The sequence below is a fragment of the Calidris pugnax genome, unplaced genomic scaffold (assembly GCF_001431845.1).
Source record: "Calidris pugnax isolate Ruff unplaced genomic scaffold, ASM143184v1 scaffold448, whole genome shotgun sequence".
Lineage (NCBI taxonomy): Eukaryota > Metazoa > Chordata > Aves > Charadriiformes > Scolopacidae > Calidris > Calidris pugnax.
Window position 1 is genome coordinate 716418 of NW_015091198.1, and position 12051 is coordinate 728468.

Here is a 12051-nt window from a genome sequence, read left to right on the forward strand (position 1 = left end):
GTCCTTATTCTCCAGACTTATTCTCCAGACCCCACACCAGCTCCGTTGCCCTTCTCTGGACCCGCTCCAGCCCCTCAATGTCTTTTTTGTGGTAAGGGGCCCAAAACTGGATACAGCCCTCGAGGTGGGGCCTCACCAGTGCCAAGTACAGGGGGGCAATCACCTCCTGAGTCCTACTCACCACACTGTTCCTGTTTAGCCCAGCTTTTATAGGATAGCTTGAGGAGAGGGGACAGTTAATAATGCCATAGCTACCAGCCTGTGAGTTTTGAGGCTGGAATGTCATTTTTGTGCCCGCTGCTTTTGGATTTGTGAGCATCTCTCTCCCATTTGTACCTTTTGTGATCTGAAATCATTTGAGACTCTCAGTCTTTTCTAAAATTAGATGGGCCTTATGCTCCTTTAGAGCATCACTGTAGAGAAATCCCCAAGGAAGCTTCCAGTGTGGATGCAATCCCTGCCATCTTCTCTTTGCATGACTTCTTTTTTCTTTTTCTTTTTTGTTTAAAACTTCTTACAGTTCCCTTTTGTTGCCATTACGTTTGAGGCAAAATTTTTATCTCCTCTTCTGAAAGGTTCCATTTCCACAAGGATTTTTTATGGCTTTTTTATCATTTTAACAGTATTTAAAGAAGAACCACAATCCAGTCTCTCAGTCTGCTGTGGACTTTAATATTTAATACATTTGCTTCCCTACCTGAGGGTGGTGAATGCTGAAAAGCACCTTACCCCCACTCCCAGCGCATCTAATTTAGCAGATCTGCTTTCTTCACAGTAGACTTCAGAACTGACATTCCCTAATTCTTAATTAACTCGACAAGTGTGTTTTGTTTCACGGTCCCGTCCCTTCAAAGGGAAAGAGAAACCCAAACCCATAGCATAGTTGTGAACACCCCCTCTCGTGATCTGCCTGCTCACCAGGAGAGGAGCCCTGCGCCTGCCAGAGCTGCAGCTCAGGATTAGACAGCTGAAGAAAATGGTCCAGCAGAAAGTGGCAGCGGCAGCTCTTGGGATAAGATGACATCTGCCAGGAGGAACATGTTGGTGGCAGCTTCAGCATAACCCTTTCAGTCCAAAATTTTTTCCTAATATCCAACCTGAACCTCCCCTGGTGCAACTTGAGGCCATTTCCTCTTGTCTTATTGCCTGTGACTTGCGAGAAGAGACTGACCCCTGCCTCTCTACGCCCTCCTTTCAGGGAGTTGTAGAGTGATAAGGTCTCCCCTCAGCCTCCTTTTCTCCTGGCTGAATAACCCCAGCTCCCTTAGCCGGTCCTTATTCTCCAGACTTATTCTCCAGACCCCACACCAGCTCCGTTGCCCTTCTCTGGACCCGCTCCAGCCCCTCAATGTCTTTTTTGTGGTAAGGGGCCCAAAACTGGATACAGCCCTCGAGGTGGGGCCTCACCAGTGCCAAGTACAGGGGGGCAATCACCTCCTGAGTCCTACTCACCACACTGTTCCTGTTTAGCCCAGCTTTTATAGGATAGCTTGAGGAGAGGGGACAGTTAATAATGCCATAGCTACCAGCCTGTGAGTTTTGAGGCTGGAATGTCATTTTTGTGCCCGCTGCTTTTGGATTTGTGAGCATCTCTCTCCCATTTGTACCTTTTGTGATCTGAAATCATTTGAGACTCTCAGTCTTTTCTAAAATTAGATGGGCCTTATGCTCCTTTAGAGCATCACTGTAGAGAAATCCCCAAGGAAGCTTCCAGTGTGGATGCAATCCCTGCCATCTTCTCTTTGCATGACTTCTTTTTTCTTTTTCTTTTTTGTTTAAAACTTCTTACAGTTCCCTTTTGTTGCCATTACGTTTGAGGCAAAATTTTTATCTCCTCTTCTGAAAGGTTCCATTTCCACAAGGATTTTTTATGGCTTTTTTATCATTTTAACAGTATTTAAAGAAGAACCACAATCCAGTCTCTCAGTCTGCTGTGGACTTTAATATTTAATACATTTGCTTCCCTACCTGAGGGTGGTGAATGCTGAAAAGCACCTTACCCCCACTCCCAGCGCATCTAATTTAGCAGATCTGCTTTCTTCACAGTAGACTTCAGAACTGACATTCCCTAATTCCTAATTAGCTCGACAAGTGTGTTTTGTTTCACGGTCCCGTCCCTTCAAAGGCAAGGAGAAACCCAAACCCATAGCATAGTTGTGAACACCCCCTCTCGTGATCTGCCTGCTCACCAGGAGAGGAGCCCTGCGCCTGCCAGAGCTGCAGCTCAGGATTAGACAGCTGAAGAAAATGGTCCAGCAGAAAGTGGCAGCGGCAGCTCTTGGGATAAGATGACATCTGCCAGGAGGAACATGTTGGTGGCAGCTTCAGCGGCCTCTGAGGGTTGCTCTTCCCTTCCGTGTGCTCTGATGCAGACCCACTTTCCCTGTCATCCTTTGCTCAGTAATGAGGATGATAATTATTATTTATTGGCCAAGGATTTCAGTAGTCACAAGTGATTTTCAGAGACCAATTTTGGGTTTTCAGAAAGTGATGAACACTCTGCTCTTTATAAAAAAAAAAGCAGCCGCCTCTCATGGATTTTTAAGCTGAACATCCTCCAAATCAAGGTGTTTCAACTCGCTTCACTTTGAAAATCCGTTACTACAGATGGGTTTTTAAAGCGCAAGCGATAGCTAAGTCTGCTTCTAATGATGTCTCTGGGGCCACAAGAACGTGTAGTACGCTGTACATGGTGTGTTGCATGATTAGGGTTCAAATTAAGGAGAAAAAGAACTTAATGGGAAACAATGGTATGAGGAGGATAAAAGCAAAGACATAAATACAGCCAGGCAATCTGGGAAGTGTGTTCAAGGCATAGGGAGAGATAGGAAAATTCCTACAAATAGGATTTTGGTACCCAGCACATTGAAATGGTATGACGTCCAAATCCTTGGATGCTGAGTTGATGGGAACAGTTTTAACAGGGGTCTGGCACACCTTTCCTTTCTGAGCTCTGGAGATAGGACATGTCTGCGCAGTGGCCACATCATGGGACGTAAATTCCCATCCCAGTGCTGTCATAGACAAAACAGAAAGTGCTTAACCCCTCTGGAAAGCAAAGATATGGGGAATTTTATTACAGAATTACAGAATCACAGAATGGTAGGGGTTGAAAGGGACCTCTGGAGATCACCTAGTCCAACCCCCCTGCCAAAGCAGGCTCACCTAGAACAGGTTGGACAGAAATGCATCCTGTTTTGAGTATCTACTTCCAGTTCACTTTAAGAGGATTACAATTCAGTGTGGTTTCCAGCTCCCTGTTTCAGGGTCAAAAGATAATCATCTTTTGTGTGTGCATTTCTTCCCACCTTTTTATGTTCTTGAGGGATGGAGCTTTTCACCTTCTCAAAAGCATTGCAAACTACCAGTTGGATTTTTCTCTCCATGTTATCTTTTCTCCCAGCCCTAAAGCTGTGTCCATGCAAGGCTCCCAACCCTGGGTCATGTCTAAGGGTTATGTCCAGTGATTTAGCTGGAGATGAAAAAAATGTGCCCAATAGCTACTGGAGCTCTTGGGGTGCCTGGCCTGCTGTAGAATAGATGGCCAAGAGATCCCTGCTGTTTTTAATAGCTCTCTGACAGTCTTGGCCAGCAAATGTGGTACACTTCATTATAACTCGGTTTCCATGCAGGCAAATGACCTTTCCAGCACTTAGGTGAAGTACCTCAAACTTTCATGGTCCTTTTGAAGAACTAATGACAGTTTAGTTGCTGGTGGACTGTGAGCATGATGATAATGGGTTAATAAGAGGAGAAATCATTCAGATGTTCCTTTGTCTGGGAAATAAAGCACTTCTGTAAAGACCTTTTTCCCCCCAGATATTCTCTCACAAGACCTGGAAGGCATAATGTTGGAAACATAGTATTAATTTTGCTTTGCTTTCAGTTCTGTATTTGTACATTTGGTTTTTTAGGCACTTATTTCTTCCTCAGCACCTTTTGAACATTTTAAAAGTGCTGTAAAAATGTTCCTATTTACAGTATAGTAAATGCAAAAGAAGCATCTTCAGATTTCAAGCTCTAACAGGGGTCCCTATGTGATGTGCTACACCGAGAAATAATGAGAAACCCTGCCTCAGGTGCTGGAAAATGAGCAAAAGAAATGGGAGAAAACCAAAACAGAGAGCAGCCAAATGACTTGTTGGAGGAGGACCAGCTTGGCAGTTGCAGAGAGAGAAAGATTTGTCTGCTGAGTCCCGGTCCAAGGCAAAGCATGTCCACTGGAATAAACTGTCTGATCTGAGCAGCTTTCAAACATCCCCTCCAGCCCCTGTTCTCTAAGTTTCTTCCCTTTTGATGAAATTGTGGTGTTTAGAGAATTGCCAGGGTGTCACGTAGAGACTTTGTAGGCTTGAGTCCAACCCTGTGATAGTCCCAAGTGGATGGAAGTTTTCTCTGAGTTCATAGTGGAGCTCCCAAAGTTGCCTTTAGAAGTGGCGCGGAGGCAGTGTCCTGAGCTGAACAGACAGAAGAGACAGGTGGTGGAGCACACCTGAAAACCAATCTGTTCAGTGTAGATGCTGCATCTTGTGCTTAGATCAGAACTGGTGGCAGGATGGCATATGAAACTTCCATTTTCTGAAATTATTAAAGGGCTCAGCTCTGTCTGTATGGGCATGGCATGAACTTTTTGTACAGCAGAAAATGTGTCAAGACTAGTAATGCAGCGGGGTTTTCTTTTTACAAATGGTGTAATTCATTGGGGAATTTATTTCTCATTTTTTCTAAGGAAGATCCAAGCTGCACATGGATCATTAAAGACTTATGTTCAGGTGTATTTAATCCATTTGCTAACCTAATAGTTTGGCTGCAACGTCTATACTCTGAGTAATATGGTTCACTCTTCTTGGTCTATATTGCTAAGAAGTTGATGCTTAAGGATTTGCCTTGCTTGTCCATATTTCTTTTTTCTCCCAGTGATATTTCTGCCTCTTTTGAACTATTCCAGCAAAATTAGGAAGAAGGACCACAGTGTAGGAAGGTGGTCATCTTCCTATAGGTTTTGTGAAAATGCAGCTGGGAAGGGTCCCAAATCAGGCCGTCTGATTATAAAGCACATATTGTATTTAAATCTTAAAGTGAGAAAAGCAAGGAAAGGATGTCAGGCCATTTTTCTCTCGTTACAGAGAATGTCTCTTTTATTTCCCCCGCGCTGATATCGCCTGACACAAATCAGGGGTATGGGAAGTAAGTGCTAATATCATTGCTCCCTGGTTTTGCAAGGCAGTAATTTAACACTTGAATGCATAGACTATTCAGTGGAAGGCTAAGTGGTTATTGGAGTGAATGAATGAGATTATTGCTGATGAAACCCAGGGAATTTGAACTATTGGTATTGTGAAGATAACAAAAGAGAGGGGGAAAGATAATGGAAGATGATTATCCTGTTTTAAAAAGGGTCTGTGTGCTCCCAAAACCCTGTACTAATCTGGGAGCCCTACATCAGGCTCTGTCTTCTCCATATGCTTGTAAAGCAGGGGGTCAGCCCTGCTGGAATGGGATATTTCCCAGCTTTGGGTGCTATAAACACCTTGGAATTTATCCTCTGTGGTGATGAACCACCAGGGAGTTCCCAAATGCTTCTATTGGCAATTTCCCAGTTCTGATCCAGAGTCCAGCTTCTTGCAGATAAATGTCAGGCTTGTAAATATTAAGCACTACAGGCTGGTGGGATGGTGGACACTATTCTGGAAACTGCTGTGCTGTATCTTGGTGTGGCTTTCACCTAAATGTGACCCACTGCAGCTGCCACCCAGTTGGGGTTTGTCCTCTTTCCCACAGCGATAAATGAGCTACAAATTCCTAACAAGGGTATCACTGGATGGAGGGTATGCTCTCATCCACTGTTTGTGGTTCATAGTGACCTTCTTGCAGTCTCTTAAACATAGACCTCTACTGAGGTCTCTCTTATTTTTCTCAGCCACTTGTAAAAATCCGATCAATCACTTCACAATCCACTACTGAGAGTATCAGTACGGATGAGGAGCCCCTTGGTGACAGAGCAAAGTGCTACCAAAAGGCTCCAAAAAGCTTCTGGGAATAGGGCAAACCTCTGCAACTAAGGGGTGCTTTGGGTTGCCCCTGCAAGTCACTCTGCACTGGTGAGGCCACAACTGGAATACTGCCTCCAGTTCTGGGCTCCCCAGTTCAAGAGAGGCAGGGAACTACCGGAAAGAGTCCAGTGTAGGGCAACAAAGATGATGGAGGGATTGGAGCATCTCCCTGATGAGGAAAGGCTGAGAGAGCTGGGGCTCTTTAGCCTGGAGAAGAGAAGGCTGAGGGGAGACCTTCTCAATGCTTATAAGTATCTAAAGGGTGGGTTGAGGGAGGAAGGAGCCAGACTCTTTTCAGTGGTTCCCAGTGACAGGACGAGGGGCAACGGGCACAAGCTGGAACATGGGAAGTTCCACTCCAATGTGAGGAAGAACTTCTTTGGGGTGAGGGTGGCAGAGCCCTGGCAGAGGCTGCCCAGGGAGGGTGTGGAGTCCCCTTCTCTGGAGATCTTCAAGCCCCTCCTGGATGCCGTCCTGAGTGATGTGCTCTGGGCAGCCCTGCTTTGGCAGGGGAGTGGGATTGGATGGTCTCTAGAAGGTCCCTTCTAACTCCAACAATTCCGTGATTCTGTGAAGCTGTTTGGCACTACTGTGGTCTCCCCTTTACCAGTGGGGGGCATCCTTAAGGGAGGGGTAGCTATTTTGGCACTACCGTGGTCTCCCCTTTACCAGTGGGGGGCATCCTTAAGGGAGGGGTAGCTATAATAAAACTCGGCCAAATGGTGGAAATATGATCAACTCCTCAATTAATCTGATTAGAGCCGACAGCCGTTATGTGGACATTTGCTGCTGCCCTGTATGCAGCTGCAGACTGTGGCGGAGCTATTTATGGGCCCGGCTCCAATGGGATTTATGGATGGAGAAGTACTACCAGTGGATTCGGTTACTGCCTGAGATCACTGCAAATGCTGCAGCAAAATGCAACGGCTGCAGAACGAGCTTGTCGCAAGGGCTGCCCGACACGCGTTGTCCTGCCAGCGAGAAATTCCCCAGCCCTGAGGAGAGGGAAGTTAAATGGCTCCCCACAGCCAGCCTCTCTTTTTTTCCCTTCTTAAGGCTTTCAAGTTGGTTTTAGCACCGCCCCTGCACCTTCTCCCTTGCTTGCTGCAGAGGAAGCAGAGCAGTGTGCTGTCATCCACAGGTTTCGAGGGTGACCATTCATTACAGGATCTATTGTACTTTTTGGGCCAATTTGCTGTCTCTCACTTTCTGGGGGAAGCAGAGGGGATGCATGGTGTTTGAGGGTGAAGAGTGGCTGCAAAGTGTCCTGTCCAGCACAGAGGGCGGCAAAACCAAATGGCTCTTGTGCTTCTGGAGTTGATGGCTACATGCAAGAGAATTTAATCCTCTTCTCCCCCTTTTTGCTGGCAACTCTTAGCATCTAGATTGCCCAAATATTGGGGATGAGGTTGTTCTTGGGTGGTCCTGGGCTGCGCTCAAATGCTTCCTCCCCATGAGCAGCAGGGAGGGCAGAGGTTGCCTTGTGCTAAGCTGGTTTTGCCCTCCTCCCACATTGCATTTTGATTTCCCCTTGCTGTGATGCCACAAACTGCGTTTGTGAAATGATCCAGAGTAAAAGCCACCACCCTCCTTCCCCAATAAAGGCAGCATGGAGACAGAAACAAGTGGGTGAGAGTGAATGGGGGAAAGAGATAAGAAACAAAAGTGTCTTCAGGCAGCTCTGCTGCAGGAGGAAACAGGAGGAACCACCATAGTGGGCTCTTGTCTTGAATCAGCAGCTGTATTAAGAGCTGTTTTGTTCTGCTTTTCCCCAACAGCTTTTGAGGGAGTGGTTTGGATTATGAAACAGCAAAAATCATGCAGGATGTAAAGATATGATGGTCCTCTTCGGGTCTCAGAGCAGCCGTGCATTGCACCCAGCCAGGCCGGCAGAGATCTTCACGCTCATCCAGCTTCCAAAGGTCAGTTGTGCCAAAGGGGTGGTACCAGGATGGTGGGCAATGCTCATCCCCAGACACCAAATGCCACGTTCACGGTAGTGCCAGCATGGCCATCGGAGTGGTGAGCCCCTCATCTCCTCGCTGGGCTTGCAGAGCATCACCCAAGCCAAGCAACGTCACTTTTGTGGTAGCAGCATCCCTGATCCTTGCTCCAGAGCTGGGAAGGAGCTCTCTGAAGCCCAGCTGGTATGAAGTGATATTTGTAATCTTTGGCAAAGACAAGAGGTACAGGAGGACTGGAAATAAGTTTGTGTTAAAGGGAGAGTGGTGGTTCTAGCTCATGGTAAGATGAAGCTCGATGAGGGGTGTCCTGAATGATGAAAGATTTTGCTGCTTCTTTCCAAAAGAAGAAGCAAAAAACCCCTCCCAAACAAAACCCAGAACAAAAAACTACCTGTCATATCTTGCTGGGATCCTTTAATTAATATGCCAACACTTGCTGTTAAGGTCAGGCACAAACAGGTTTATTAGCTAGAACTGACATTTGATCAACTATTCCAAGTTAATTAAACTCCCCCTGACTCCTATATTCAGCTGTTGCAGAAGGGCTGGGTCCTAAACTGCTCTAAATCAGCTTAACTCTGTGGGCTTTACACAGCTCAGGATCTGGCCCACATAGACAATTTTTCCAGAACATTACTGCCACCAAGAAAAGCAAAGGTAAGGAGGAAAAACAAAACAAACAAACAAAAAAAGCAGAAGGTATAAGCTGTGTTGATTCAGGGAAAACAGTCAATCAAGCGACGCTTTCAGTTTCAGCCGTAGTCTGGAAATCCATGTTTACCTGTTTGCCAAGGTTAATGAACTATGCTTGCTAAGTTGAAAGGCTCAGCTATACAGATGCTGCAGTGTCCATCCCCACCAGCTACGGTACTGAATTTGGGGTTGTGGGTCTATGCAGGTTTGAACTTAGTTATCCGCTTCCTGCTGCGTTGAGAGTGAGTTTGGATGCTAACATTGCACCCCACTGTGCACAGGGATCCCCCCAAAAACCTGGGAAAACCCACTGGTCTGAAACCCCCCACTCCATGGGGCCCAGTTCTCTGCTCCTCCATCCCCACATGTGGCTGAAACAAGGGGTTGCCTGAAAACTCCCAAGACTGTCCGTCAGCAGGGTCAAGGAGACCCAAGGCTGCTCTGGTCCTGTTGGCTTCATGTCCCAATGGGGACAGCACTGCAAGCCTATCTGCTGGAGCCATTTCAGCCCTACCTAGGCTTGGTTTTTCCCTTGCCATCAAAATGTCTCAGTGGTGAGCCTTAGTACCCTTACACGTGTGCCCAGCTGGATTTTCTTGATGCTTTTGCCCTTTTGGGATGCCCCCAAGCCCTGTGGTGTTCTAGTGGAGGCACGTTCAGTGCAGGAGACTTCACAGAGCCAAGGGCAGCCTTGTGGGGAAAGGGGTTATTGGCTCTCTGGCTCCTGGGAGTTGGGAGCAGTTGGTGGTAAAACTTCTGTAAAAGTGATGTGGGGAGGCATAGAGTGTTTTTGCTCAAGATGTGGAGCTTTTCCTTGAAAACCTGCCCGTGTGGCTGAAGAGCATGAGGATTTGTCCTCCCCTGCGGGAGCTTGTGGAAGAGCTTGGGTGGCTTCAGGCAGGATTGGGAAAGATCAAAACTTGCGTAAAAGTGATGTGGGGAGGCATAGAGTGGTTTTGCTCAAGATGTGGAGCTTTTCCTGAAGAGCATGAGGATTTGTCCTCCCCTGCAGGAGCTTGTGGAGGAGCTTGGGTGGCTTCAGGCAGGATTGGGAAAGATGTGCTTTTTGTTTAGCTTTGGAGGGTGTGTTTAGCTTTGAGGCCACGCACCTCTGAAGGGCTCCCACATTTGTCACACCTCTGCCACCCCATACGGTGCACAAATATAATCTCATCTGTGTGGGCTTTTTGGTCTGAGTGACTTTCCCAGGGCTGACCAAGACCTGAATCCCAGTTCCCTCCAGGTAGGATGCAGCAGCTGAGGGTGCGGGAGCTTGTGGAAGAGCTTGGGTGGCTTCAGGCAGGATTGGGAAAGATGTGCTTTTTGTTTTATTTTGGAGGGTGTGTATTACTCACTTTGAGGCCATGAACCTCTGAAGGGCTCCCACATTTGTCACACCTCCCAGGGCTGACCAAGAGCTGAATCCCAGCTCCCTCCAGGTAGGATGCAGCAGCTGAGGGTGGGAGCCTCTGCTTGGCAGCGGTGGGGTGGCCGCTCCTCTCAGGCTGCATTGCCACCTGCTGGGGGCACACAGCCGCTTTGAGGCCACCTCCACCCACCATTCCACACAGGGTGCCCCAAGCCAGATCACAGAATCACACAGAATCTTCTAGGTTGGTGGGAGCCTCTGCTTGGCAGCGGTGGGGTGGCTGCTGCTCTCAGGCTGCATTGCCACCTGCTGGGGGCACACAGCCGCTTTGAGGCCACCTCCACCCACCACTCCACACAGGGTGTCCCCAAGCCAGATCACAGAATCACAGAATCTTCTAGGTTGGAAGGGACCTTAAAGATCATCTTGTTCAACCGTCACCCCAGTTTTGACAAAAATAAACACCTGCACAACAAACAAAAAGCAACACCATCACTAAACCATACCTCCCAGCACTACATCAACCCGTCTTTTGAACACCTCCAGGGATGGTGCCTCAACCCCCTCCCTGGGCAGCCCATTCCAATGGCTGATAACCCTTTTGGTGAAAAAATTTTTCCTAATATCCAGCCTGAACCTCCCCTGGTGTAACTTGAGGCCATTTCCTCTCGTCCTGTCGCCTGTGACTTGAGAGAAGAGACCGACCCCCACCTCTCTACACCCTCCTTTCAGGTAGTTGTAGAGAGCAATAAGGTCTCCCCTCAGCCTCCTCTTCTCCAGGCTGAACAACCCCAGCTCCCTCAGCCTCTCCTCATGAGACTTGTGCTCCAGACCCCTCACCATCTTTGTTTCTCTTCTCTGGCAACGCTCCAGCACCTCTATGTCTTTTTTATGGTCCCCTGCCAGGGACAAGCCTAGCGGGGTTCCAGCGTGTTTCCTCAGCTGCTTATTTTGGGCAGATCTGATGCCCCCTGCCCTCTTGGATTTTGTCTTCAGAGACTTCCAAACATTGCGAGTTGTAGCTCCTGGGGTTTAGATTTCCTGCTCTGGGTACTGGCCTTTGGTTCAGGTTTCTTTCCCAGGTGCAACTAAAGGGATGTGGGGGATGCTTGACCAAAAAGCTCGGTCATTCTGGGCAGGAAGATGTGAGAAACCTCTGTTGTTCTTCCCAATGTAAAAAATTAATTAAAAAAAAAAAAAGTATCTTCCAACAAAGCAGCTGTATGTGCTAGAACCTAGCTGTTCTGGAGCAGGACTTCTGGTCTCAGAAATGCTTTTTACTTACTTATTGGGGGCGTAAGGCCCTTGACTTTTTCAAAACAGAACACCGCCACGAACAAACAAAACCATCACCAAGTGTTAAACGCCCACACTCCTGATAGAGTCCCTCTCAGTAGCTTGTGGAAGCAGGAGCAGTTGTGTGTTTCCAGGCTCTGTCTTGCTGCTGCTCCCTCTGCTCAGCACGGAGAGAGGTGGAAGCACCACACACCTGCTTGAGAAAGGAAGGGCAACCAGAGAAACTCTGCACCATGCTTCTTTCCCATCCCAATTGCTGGCCTCCCTCCCTAAAAAGCTTTACCACAAACCTTTACAGAAATGAAAATGGTAGAAAATCAGGCAGACCTCAAGCAGCCTGATTTATGCTTGTGCTGGAGGGCAGGATCACCTTTAGCCACACCATCCCTCAGAGTCACATCTTAAAGACTCTGGTGCTAGACAGTCACAGCCTCCCAGAGGCAGCCTGTTCCTCCTTCCATAGGGGAGGAGGGTGCTTTTTTGGGAGGATCTATCTACATCCTCTTTCTGGTGGCCAGTGCCACACACAGGCATATTTTGGTGCAATTAAGACTGATCTGCAAGACTGTGTCTCCAATGGAAGCCACAGCAGGGAGGACATGGCCTTGAATGGAGACAGTGCTGCAAAAGGATGTCCTGGGAGAAAAACACAGCCTATGAAAGAAAGCACAGGATT